Source organism: Danio rerio, chromosome 23 (genome assembly GCF_049306965.1).
Source record: "Danio rerio strain Tuebingen ecotype United States chromosome 23, GRCz12tu, whole genome shotgun sequence".
In the NCBI taxonomy this organism is placed as follows: domain Eukaryota; kingdom Metazoa; phylum Chordata; class Actinopteri; order Cypriniformes; family Danionidae; genus Danio; species Danio rerio.
The window spans coordinates 37,379,440-37,392,355 of NC_133198.1; the positions used below are offsets into that span (position 1 = coordinate 37,379,440).

Sequence of the window (12,916 nt, forward strand, 5' to 3'; positions counted from 1 at the left end):
CAGAGACACACTCGCTTTCTTCAGTCAAACCTTTGTTATTAAACACATGCGCACACACAGTCTCTGATTCACAATACACACAGCCAATTAGATAAATATTACTTTTAAAGACGGAAGATCAGTATGACATATTTTCAGTGCTTTATATTTCATTCAAATCAGACTATTAAGCTGAAATTAATGTATTTAAATTTAATTCAGTTACATCAGGACATACTGGTGTGCAAGCACTTTGTTGGCTAGTTTAATTTTAACTAAATTAGATAGAACTACTTTAAACTTGTTTGGCTAATACTACATGTTTGGAGATCCAAACTTAATAATAATAATATTAATGTAATATTTTAGCTACACCATGTTGGTGATTTGTAACATCTAATTTTTACAAGGTGGGTTGTTAGCCCGATGCTCAACCCCTAACCTGGACATGATGCACACATACACTACGGACAATTTAGCTTTTTTAATTCACCTATAGAGCATGTCTATTTATTTATTTTGTTTTTATTATTGTTCATTCATACATTAATTTGATGGATAAATAATATAAAACTTTAATAATATTTCTTAGTATTTTATTTTATACAACATTTAGAAAATTCAGCTTTGCCATCACAGGAATAAATTTTATTTCAGAGTATATTAAAATAGAAAAATATCCAGTTTTTAAAACGTAATAATATTTCTTTATATTACATATTTGTATTATTTGATTTATTAGAAACGTTATTTATTACATTGTATTATTACATAGACAAGTTTATTTTTATTTATTACAACATTTTTAAAATTACTTTTTTGTAATTTTTGTATTTTTATATTGAAAAACAAGATTAAAAAATTGACTAACAACTTGGATTGTATAAGTTAACGTTAGAATGTATTAGGTAATGCATTTACTAACATGAACGAACAATGAACAATACATTTATTACAGTATTTATTTAATTTTATCAACATTAGTTCATGTAAATAAAGTAATTTACTGTTAGTTTGTTACCTCAGTGCATTAACTAATGTTAACAGGCATGAATTTGGATTTTAATAATGCATTAGTAAAAGCTGGACTATGATTAATAAATGCTGTACAAGTTGTGATCAATATTAGTTCATGTTTGTAAATACAATAATTCACATTTTCGAATGAATCCTTATTGTGAAGCTTGACCAAAAAAATAAAAATAAAAATAAAATAAAATTACTTTAATCAAAATGGCTATAATAAGTTTATGCCTTTTTGCATTCGGTTTTTGAACAAAAAAGCAAAACTGGCTTTATTCTCCAGACATTACAATGTGTGCCAGTACTACACACTGAATGCTGCCAGAATTGCTAAAATCTCCACTTCCAGTCCTATTTGGTTGCTGTTCTGCTGATTTTTTTTTTCTGAAATTGTGGTCAGTACAGGTTGTTAAAAGTTTAAAACAAACTTATTTAAAAGTTGCCAGACTTCTACAAGTATTGTTTTTTTTGGGAAAGAACTAGATTCTGAATTTGCCAAACATATTCACATGGGATGTAATATCAGATCTTGCAGCACATCCAGAATTTTGCTTTGAGCAGTCTGTAGAAGGGAATTGAAATCCTCGAGCACATTGTCAGAATTTGTGCTCAAATATCCGTAGTAGGCATATGGTATGAAATTTCCTTGCTGCGATAATTGTTGAAGTGTTCATCACAATGTTGACACAAGCTCCTAAAAATGGTTTACATTAACAAACATAATGTAATAACAAAAAATAACTCTACATATTTTTGTGTATTGTTTTATTGTATAAAAAATATTAGAGTAAACACATTTACAGCAGGAAATTTTACATTTTGTTACAAAAGTTAAAGTTTAATAAAAAAATTCTGAACTTGTATTAGTTATTAACTCTTATTCAATAAAATACTTTCCCTTTTTGATTTCAAAAAGTTATTAACAATAACTAAGGTTAGCTATGTTGTTTTTGCTGTCAATTCAATAAACTAATGTTAATAAATCATGCTTTATTGTAAATTGTTTATTGTAAATAGGTCTGTAGTCATTATCAGTTGATATCCTGGGCATGTCATAAGCCAGAATAACATGTGAAATGTATGTTTGAAAATAAACAGGCTATTAAGTCTTCAAGCATTTGACGATGAAGACATTTGGTGTAAATTATGCATGTATACACACACACACACGCACACACACACACACACACACACACACACAAATACCCACGATGACAATAACCTGCATGTTAGTTATCACAATATTATTAAATATTAGCACATCTAGTACATAATGGCAGATTTAACTTATGACTCATTCACTCTGTTTTATATTTATAAGTTGGCAATTCATTCCACTGTGGCGACCCCGGATGAATAAAGTGACTAAGGCTTGTCTATACCTCTGCGTCAAGTAATCAGCGTGACCCATGGCGCATGCAATGCACGTAGCCGAGCATTTATACTTCTGCATGCTGTTTCTGTTGCTCTGCAATAACACTTCCGAAACACTAGCTGGCAGTAGGTGTTTATGTTCCCCTGTTTCGAGTTTCTTCTCTGGTGTTTTGTTTTTTCTGAATGCTACCTTAATGAACAAGTGGTTCAAACTCGCTCATTTTGAGGCTGGAATCGACGAATGTGCAACAGCTTTATTCATAAGGTAAACCCAAAACAACAGTCTCAATCCAGAGCTCCTTCATGGGACTCCACACTTGTAAACACTTGCTGCATAGGGTTCACGTTGCTCTCATCTCCGCCCACACTCATCAGCACTACCAAGCCAACCAATCACAGAACGTGTGCTATGTGTTATTTCGATGTGCAGTAAATTTGAAAGGTGCGCGTCAGTGATGCTGACGGCCATAGCGAGGGCTATGCATCCACGCGTAGGATGTGCAAAAAAAAAATATATATATAATATAAAATAGTCAAATTCAGTTTAACATTACTTTTTACTAAGGAATTAACTCTTTTATGAACAAATCTGACTCTTGTTCGATGAGTTTTCCACTCTCTCTTGACTCTGCAAGTCTCTGTTTTAATGTCATCATTTTGACGGGTATTTTAATTTCCACCTGAAACTCGTAATCAGCAGATCTGCACAGTTTTCCACTCATACTTTCCAGAGCCTCCATGCGGTGAACACCTGCTCGCGCTCTACGACAGTCCATGCAGACGTATACAGCCAAACAATAAAGACCACCAGTGCCCTTTTTTAGTGCCAGACGCTGGGATGAAGTGAAAGAGGAAAGGAGAGCGAGAGAGAGAGTCCAGAGGGTGATTAAAGGTGAAATAGTAGACTGATAAATAGCCCAGCCTTACAGTCATGCCATGAGCTACAAGAGCTAAACAACAGGAGAGCACTGCAGGTCAATGAGGCACTGTACAAATGAGCGTTTGGTTTTACATCTGTCTGCAGAAATAGACGTGTGACTCCTGAACGACTTATGCCTCGTTTCCACTGAGAGATACATGTCAATACAATGCAGTTCAGATTAGGGCTGCACGATTCTGGCTAAAATGTGAATCACAAATTTTTTTTTGCTCAAAATCAAGATCACGGTTCTTTCACACGATTCTTTAGATTTAAAATAAAGGTTAATATGAGTAGGCTATTATTATTGTTAATTCTCAAACATCGAAATTATAAGGTTCAACGTCACCTCGAAATTATAAGGTTCTATCTGCGTTTTGAATGATTTTAAGATATTTAGCTTTTTTTGCAAAGTTTTTGCAAATATTTTAAGATATTTAACTTTATTTGCAAAGTTTTTTTAAGTCTGAAAATGTAAACAAAAGTGGTCATTTAATAAGAATATGTCAACAACTCAATTTTGACAAAAGTGTCAGATAGAACCTTATGATACTAAAGTGACGATATGGTAAAACAACAATAATAATATTAGGCTTATGTGTACTGTAGGTCTAATGTTGCTTAAAATGCTAAATTTTGTAGTCATTATGGTGGACTTGAACAGACTTTCAATATGTCCTGTTTTGTTTAATTCACAGTAAAATGATGACATCAGAATACCACTATTCATAATTATAAAATGTAGTGCTTATACTATGTAGTGCTGTCGCCTCACAGCAAGAAGGTCGCTGGTTCGAGCCTCAGCTGGGTCAGTTGGCGTTTCTGTGTGGAGTTTGCATGTTCTCCCTGTGTTTGCGTGGGCTTCCTCTGGGTGCCCTGGTTCCCCCCACAGTCCAAAGACATGCGGTATAGGTGAACTGAATAAACTAAATTGGCCGTAGTGCATGTGTGTGAACAAGTGTGTTTGGATGTTTCCCAATACTGTGATGCAGCTGAAAGGGCATCCACTGTGTAAAACATATCCTGGATAAGCTGACGGTTCATTCCGCTGTGGTGACCCCTGATGAATAAGGGACTAAGCTGAAGAAAAATGAAAGAATGCTTTAATCCCACCCTTAAATCAACTATAATAAAGTAAACTGCATACTTGGTATTGAGAAACGGCTACTAGTTTGTCACTTGTGAAGTGTGTTTGTGTGTAAATATTTACAGGAATTCAGGAAGATGCTTCTGTATACAGAAACTGGAAGCATTTCTGAAAATGATCATCCATAATTTTTTGATGGATTTTTGTTAATTTTTTCACTAATGTTTAACTGAATCTGTTTCAAATAAATAACTTGCTATTTATCGTAGAATATTGATAAGTGTATGACAGTTTTCACAAAAATATTAGTGTTGTATTAACACAACTACTGGGAACTATCATGAAATATATTTTGTGTAATGATGTGGAAAATGTATTTTAATCATTCCATAAACACAAATGCAGTCAAATATATTGTAATGTAAAAAGTTACTTTGAAACTTTTTTACAAAAATATTCAAATTGGATTTGCTTTTATATGAATAGTATTAATTTGAAAATAAATTCAAATAAAAAAAGAAAAATCAATTTAACCTGTCATTTTAAAATATTACTGTCATTACTGAAACAAATGAAATAAATTAATACAGAAAACTATTTTAAACTAATTAATTTGAGCATTTTCCTGTATATTTTTAATTAGCTCAATCAAGCAGCTTTGGTGAGCAACATCAGAAGCAACTTAAATCAATATGCTATGTGTAAACACACGTTTTATAATTTTTTATTATTCAAACCTTTCAAAATCCTTCCATACTGTTTATAATGTCCTGGTGGATGCAAACATAACTCGCCAGTGCATTTATACACTTGAATAGATCAAATAAATCTCCTAAAAACCAATGTACAACTTGTGTCAACAAGCGATCACTATTCATTTTATCAGAAAGAACATTAAAGGTCTCATGAAATTAAAATAAAGTTTTTTTTTTTAGATGTTAGCATCAGTATTATTCATTTTTAGCAAATCTCTAAACTAGTGTGTCCCAACACAGTGACAACATTTGCATTTAGAAGATAAAAAACTAATATAAACATTTAAGTTTGGCTTGTAGTTTCCGCCTAGATGGACCAATGGTTTTATTCAAGTCACCTCACACTAGTGTTTCTCATCACATCATAACCAATCAAATGCTTTCTAGGATCTGACATACCCCCTTCAAGATGCTTTTCATTTGCTTTTCATTTGATACACTTGAGCTCAATCGCTCTCATTGGCAGAGTGGTGATAAAGCAAACCACTATTGGCTGTTTTTTTAAGGGGAGGAGCTACTCTATGTCCCGCTCACTCATTATGTTTCAGTTGAGATTACGTCAAACATCGAAAAAAATGGATATTTCAAAGCACTTAACGGTACTTTTAACAATCTAACCCTTGTACTTCCAGCATCCAGGATCATCATAACACTGTTCCTCAATCAAAAGATAGCACAGCCAACCTACATAAAGACATTAAGTCCAACTAAAGGACTTCAGAATGAGGGTCAATAGGATTGCACTCTGGAATCAGCTTTGTAAATAACGCCATTATATAAAGCTAAACAATGGTTCCCGATAGCCATGCTAATATGACGTGTATTTTTAGAAAATCCTCAGATGCTTTGGGAATCTGTGATGTGCTCCTGTCTAATGCTGTTAATGCCAGAGAGAGCGCCTGCATTCTGGCTCACTTCAGCGCGAGCACCATTAAGACCCAATTAGAGAGCCTCCATTGGCTGTTTGGAGGAAACAAAGGGCAAACGTCTGAGCCGCTGCATTTCCACCGTCACCAATCAAAACAGGAGGCTGGCAGCCTGCCATCGCTCCACTCATCTTTCTCTGAGGCCCGGCGTCCAAAGATTTTGGCAGCCTCTCTTTATCTTCATTTATGTGTTCCACCGTCTACAAACACATTTGAGGACAAGCGCGCCTCACACACATGCATCAACACAAACACATTTAAGGATAGTCGTGCACATGCATTTGTGGAAAATAAACACACTCACATGGCCACCCACATTGGTACATACCTGAGTGCAGACAAATAAGATTGATGTTGGACACAAATGAGCAGCTCTGTAGATGGTAAGCAGAGAGAAAGACTGAATATGTTCTGTTCTTGTCCTTTGTCTGTTCTGTTTTTGGGAAATGCTGTGCAATAGCATAACAGTTCATATTTGTTGATGATGATTCTATTTAATAAATACATATTAATTAATTAGACTTTTTTAATAGACTATGAAAAATATAAATAAGTTTTTATTTGAAGGTTTTATAAATTCAAAACAGTACAATTTAATGTTTTAATATTGACAGTATGGCATAAATATTTAAATAGAATCATTTTCATTAGGAATACATAAATTATTTAGTATATATGATGTGTACTTTAGTTGTTTGGTCATATAATGCATACAGAAAGTATAGCGCTTCTCTTTTTCCATATTACTTTGTTACAGCCTTATTCCAAAATCGATTAAATTCATTTATATCCTCAAAATTCTACACACAATACCCCGTAATAAAAATGTGAAAACAGATTTTTTTGAAAGTGTTGTAAATTTATTAATAATAAAATACCTGAAAAATCATATGTACATCAGTATTCTCAGCCTTTGCCTTGAGGCTCTAAATTGAGCTCAGATACATTCTGTTTCCACTGAACATTCTTGAGGTGTTTCAGCAGCTTAATTGGAGTTCACCTGTGGTAAATTCAGTTGATTGGACATGATTTAAAAAGGCATACACCTGTCTATATAAGGTCCCAGGGTTGACAGTGCATGTCAAAGCACAAACCAAGCATGAGGACAAAGGGATTGTCTGTAGACCTCAGAGATAGGATTGTCTCGAGGCACAAGGCTGGGGAAGGTTACAGAAAAGTTCTGCTGCTTTGAATGTTTCAATGAGCACAGTGGCCTCCATCATGATGGAGAGGACAATGACCCAAAGCACACCGCCAAAACATCAGTGTCTTCACAACAACTCGGTGAATGTCTTTGAGTGGCGAAGCCAGAGCCCAGATCTAAATCCAATTTAACATCTCTGGAGTGATCTGAAAATGGCTGTACACCGTCGCTTCCCATCCAACCTGATAGAGCTTTAGAGGTACTGAAAAGAGGAATGGGCAAAAATTCCCAAAGACATGTGTGCTTAGCATGTGGCATCAAATTCAAAAACACTTGAGGCTGTAATTGCTGCCAAAGGTGCATCAACAAAGTATTGACCAAAGGCTGTAAATACTTATGTACATGTGATTTTTCAGGTTTTCTATTTATAATAAAGTATTCAATTTTTTTTACTTTGGCATTATGGGGTATTGTGCGTAGAATCTAAAGGAAATAAATGAATTTAATCCATTTTAGAATTAGGCTTTAACATAAAAAAAAATGTTTTAAAAGTAAAGCGTTATGAATACTTTCTGGATGCATTGTATATAAAAATCTCTGTATAAATAATGACATCTGTACTTGGCATAAAAATAAAGGAAAAAAAGTATTTGTATACAGTTTGCATGGTAATCAAAAAAATACACAAACATATAAACAAAATTAAACCTTTATTTTGGATGTAATAAATCACAAATAATTATTGCCCAGCACTAACATATTTACATGTATACTAAAAAAAAAAACAAAAAAAAAAAACGGATTTATCAATTGAATTTCAAATGAATTTAAAATGAAGCCATTTGCTGTAGTTTAGTCCTAAATGCATATGTCACCCTCATTTATAACCCAACTGTTTTTAGCTCTCTAAAACAGGACCGAACATTGTACCTCTCCAGTGTATGTTTTCCCAAAACACCTGCTCTATCAGGTGTCTGTCTGAATTAGGCCTGCGGCGTCTCTAAAACAGGCTGCTAGATTAACCCTTTGGGACGCGTCTGTCTGTCACGTCCCCCTCTGTCAAACCCAGCCTCCCTTATCGATTCCTAAAGCTATCAATGGACGAATAGAGAGAGAGGCAGGAACAGAAAGAGATGGACTGATAGAGGAGAGAGCTGGATCATGTCTGCTGTGGGATCGATCAGATGGTGTAAACGATAAGGCGTTGGGATTACAGACGTTTTCTCAGGGGTGTATGTGTGTGTGCTTGCGCTTATGTGGTTTATTAGGACTGTATAAAATAAGAACAACAAAAAATGCATAAAAGCATGGGTGTGACCCAGGTGTTACATTATGGTGCTTTATGAGGATAAGTCTTATGTCCTTGTGATTAAAAAAACTTTAAAATACTTAAGTAGGTCTTTTGACTTTCAAAATTTGCCACAGGTTTCCTGTGATGGTGAGGTTCAGGGGTAGGGTAAAGCCATATAAATACAGTTTGTACAGTTTTAAATGCAGAACACCTATGGGGAGTACTCGCAAACTATATATACAAGTGTGTGTGTGTGTGTGTGTGTGTGTGTGTGTGTGTGTGTGTGTGTGTGTGTGTGTGTGTGTGTGTGTGTGTGTGTGTGTGTGTGTGTGTGTGTGTGTGTGTGTGTGTGTGTGTGTGTGTGTGTGTGTTTCTTTTCAAACGGTCCGCATTGGGTCACTTAAAATCAGGACACTTGGAGGTTTTTGCTTAGTCATCAAAGCCGAATGACCCAGGCATTACTCAGAATTGTGGGTAATATCTTTGCTTCACATAAAAGGGCCTTGTTTTTTATTAGGTAATACATTTACACAACAGCTTCCTTGTCCTAAACCTTCTGTGCTGTTGAGGGGTATTTTTAGGCTGAAGACAGATTTACCGCAGCTTAAAATGGAGAGTTCGCCTAAAACCAAACATTCTGTTGATATTTACTTTTTTTACGTGTTGTTCCAAATCGATGCTGCCAAACTCCAAAATGGGTCTAATGAACTAATTTGACAGTAGCTATGTTTTCATCGCATAAGTTTTGAAAAAACGCTTTAAAAAATAATGCGCATAACTGGTTAAGCTTTTTATTTGATAAGAAAAGATGTGCATGAACTACAATGAAAATACTTTTACCAAACAAATTCCAGTATACGCATAAAAAAAGTCATGTGATTTTGTTATAAGAGATCAAGTGATAATAAAAATGTGTGTGAATGGACAAACCAGTAGGCTAAAATGCTGTTTTGGTCATTCTAAAACGCCTCAACCGTTTCAGTATTAGTGTTATTATATTATTAATTACCTCCAGAATAGTCAAGAGCATCTGTGCTCCATGTTTCGAAGCTTCAAACACCACCACGCGTTTATTGCGTGTCATTATCATCTTCTGAAGTCAAGTCAAAAAATAGCTGATGTTTTGATTAGTAACAGGGTAGTTAGTACTTGTCCACACAACCAGTCTAAATCTTTTAATAGGAAAATTTAAACCACTGACTAAGCAATCAATTTGTTGGATTCTTTTTACTGCAATGGATTTTTATCAGTTACCATCAATAATTTCTATCTGTTCATCATAAAAAGCAGTACATGTCTTCAGCAGACTTGCAGAATAATACACAAGTTATATGAATTTTTTTTTATGATACATATGGGGTTCTTGACAGCCCCAGTCCTCATTCAGTGAGGCAAGGAAATTCTTCAAAGAAAAATCATGTTTTGTTTTTCTAGAGAAATAAGCTGTACAGGTTTGGAACACCGCAAGTAAATGACAGAATCTCTTTGAAATGTCATCATAAATTCCAAATCTTATAAATAATGCATTTAAAACTTAGTCATTTTGATTGTTGTGAACAGTTGCTGAGGGAAAATGTGCAAATGCGCTGTGATTTATCATGTAAGGTCAATTTGATCATCATTGGCAGCAGTACAGATGGCTTCATTTGAAGTTTTTGAGGTTCATACTCTCTGACTGGATTCTGAAGAATCTCCTTTCTGTCCAGCCTGTCAGAGGCATTTCGACCCCTTTCTATCTCAGCTGTCATCTCCCTCACGTTCCGTAGATATTGAAGATGACAGTCTCAGCCCAGCCTAAGAAGCTGCGGTTGCATGGTGTCTGTCTTTGACTTGTTAACATGCACATGTCTCTTAACACCCTGCTCCGAATCTAGATATTTATGGGAGGAAAGAGATTCCTTTTTGGGTCAGGATACCCATCTCCTCCCTTTCCCTCCCACCAAAAATATTCTGTACCGGATACATTCCTCCCTCGTGTAGCTAGTCCACCTTGCGGCCTTGTTTAGTCATCATTCTCTCTATGTTTCGGCAAAACGAGGTTGTAATTTGAGTTTAGGGAGAAGAAAAATCTGCAAGAAGCATACTGGAGAACTTCTGATAGATACAGATCGGTCACTGGCTGTGGATGGCTGCTCTGTTATTTCCAAGGTTCTCAAATAGTATGCTAAACAGGAAGTAAGGGCAACACTTTTCAGCATTTCTAACTTGACACTGTGTTTTATTTAGCTTGTTTGGTGATAAACCTGCGTTGTGTTACAGTAAATTGCATTGTGTTAATTAAGTCAACTAAATTAATTTAGAGCATTAAGACTATCTTGAATGTAACTGAGGTAACAAAAAAGTGAGGAATCACTATAGAATGGATTAATGGATGGATGGATAAGTAGGTACTGTAGATAGATGGGTGCCTAGCTATTGAAAGACAGACAGACAGCTAGATAAAATAGTGGTGGAATGGTGTTGCACAAATACCTCACAGCAAGTTCACTGGTTTCAGCCCCGGCTGGGACAATTGGCATTTCTGTGTGGAGTTTGCATGTTCTCCCTGTGTTTGCTTGGATTTCCTCCGGGTGCTTCGGTTTCCTGCACAAATACAAAATAGGGAATTGGGTAAGCTAAATTGTCTGTAGTGTATGTGTGTGTGAATGGATGTTTCCCAGTAATGGGTTGCTGCTGCAAGGGCATCCGCTGCGTAAAACATATGCTAGATATGTTAGCGGTTCGTTCCGCTGAGGCGACCCAGATTAATAAAGGAAAAAGCAGAAATATTTTGGCCAAATAAATTAGATTTGTGTGCTTTTGAATCGTGTTTTAAATGTATGAATTGGATTTGTGTATTAGGAATCGTGTATTAATTTTACGAGATGGATTTGTGTATTTCTGAATCATGTTTTGAATTTACGAATTGGATTTGTGTATTTAAGAATCTTGTTTTAAATTTACAAATTAAATTAGTTTATTTTTGAGTTATGTTTTTAAAATTTGAAGTGTGTTGTGGATGTATGAAAAAAATATTTGTGAAATATAAATGTAGGGAGTTTGTATGTTCTCCCTGCCTTTGCGTGGGTTTCCTTCGGGTGCTCCGGTTTCCCCCACAGTCCAAAGACATGTGGTACAGGTCAATTGGGTAGGCTAAATTGTCCGTAGTGCATGAGTGTGTTTGTGAATGTCTGTGTGGATGGTTCCCAGAGATGGGTTGCAGCTGGAAGGGCATCCGCTGCGTAAAAAACTTGCTGGATAAGTTGGCAGTTCATTCCGCTGTGGCAACCCTGGATTAATAAAGGGACTAAGCCGACAAGAAAATGAATGAATGAATGAATTAATATAAATGTATTATTTTTTAGACTGATCTGGCTCCCTGTGAAGAACATGGATAGATAGAACAACACGGATAGATATGATTTAGAAAATTCTCCTTACTGTCATTCCCAGTTCTTTAACTCAAAATTTAAGCTTTTATCCAGGTTCAGTTTTACCACTCTGTGGAGGCAATAAGTTGTAGTTTGTCCCCACAACCTTGTCTTTGCCAGCAGTTTTCAAGCTTTGCTAACGCAAGTGGTATTTCCAGCATCATTGGTTGGCTTGCATTAACCGCCATTACCAGCGTCATTAACTCTGCCAACATAATGTTTCCTCATCTAACTGAGAATAACACCTAGCGGCAATAACAGTGAGCGGTGAGTAACAAACGATTTCTCTCTGGAGATTAAGCCTGCGTGTACCTGAGTGCCGACTGTAATTACAGTAGGGGCACGATGGTCCGTGTAACCCAGACAGTCTCTAACCTTAGGTATGAACTTGGTCTGTTTGTCCAATCCCCTTCTGTTCATTCTATTTCCAGAGCAAATCCCGGTGTCCCCCAGGGACAGAGGGAAGGACGTGCTCTCTTGTGTTGTAGGGCACAGCACTGGTCCGCTACAGTGTTTGCAAGCCTGAATATCCTTACTGCTGCTTGGAACGGGTCATCCTTGGCAGCAGTGGCACCCCTTGCTGGGTGAAGGATGAGGGGCACCGTTGGGCAGCAATGCAGGGCGGTGGGGGTCATGGCCACTTTTGTCTCCGCTAATGAGCCCAGTCTGTCGTCCAGAGTATGGAGGACGTCTCCCGGGACACTTTGTGCATTGTGCAGTCATCTTTGTGTGGGACGATTAGCAATCGTTTGTGCATAAGGCATTGCAAGGTATTGTGTGTGACATTTGGTGCTAGCCATATTAGTGCTAGCAGTTTTCTGTACAAAGGAGTAAAGAGCTGAGAATGATTTTCCCTTAGGTCCTCTATATTTTCCGACCGCTCTTCTAGCAGCACAAGCACAGGGACTCATCCTGCGATATATCAGTACGAGTGTGGGCCTCTGGCTGATTCATTAGCACAGAAAATACAGTATATGGCCTTTAATGACCCAAAGGAATATTGAGCAA

General features: G+C 36.2%; 1 protein-coding gene across 2 annotated transcripts in view; it reads left to right on the plus strand.

The window, feature by feature from the left end:
* plxna1a (plexin A1a) overlaps positions 1-12,916 on the plus strand; it is a 424,291-nt gene that overhangs the window by 84,339 nt on the left and 327,036 nt on the right. The window lies entirely within an intron of this gene.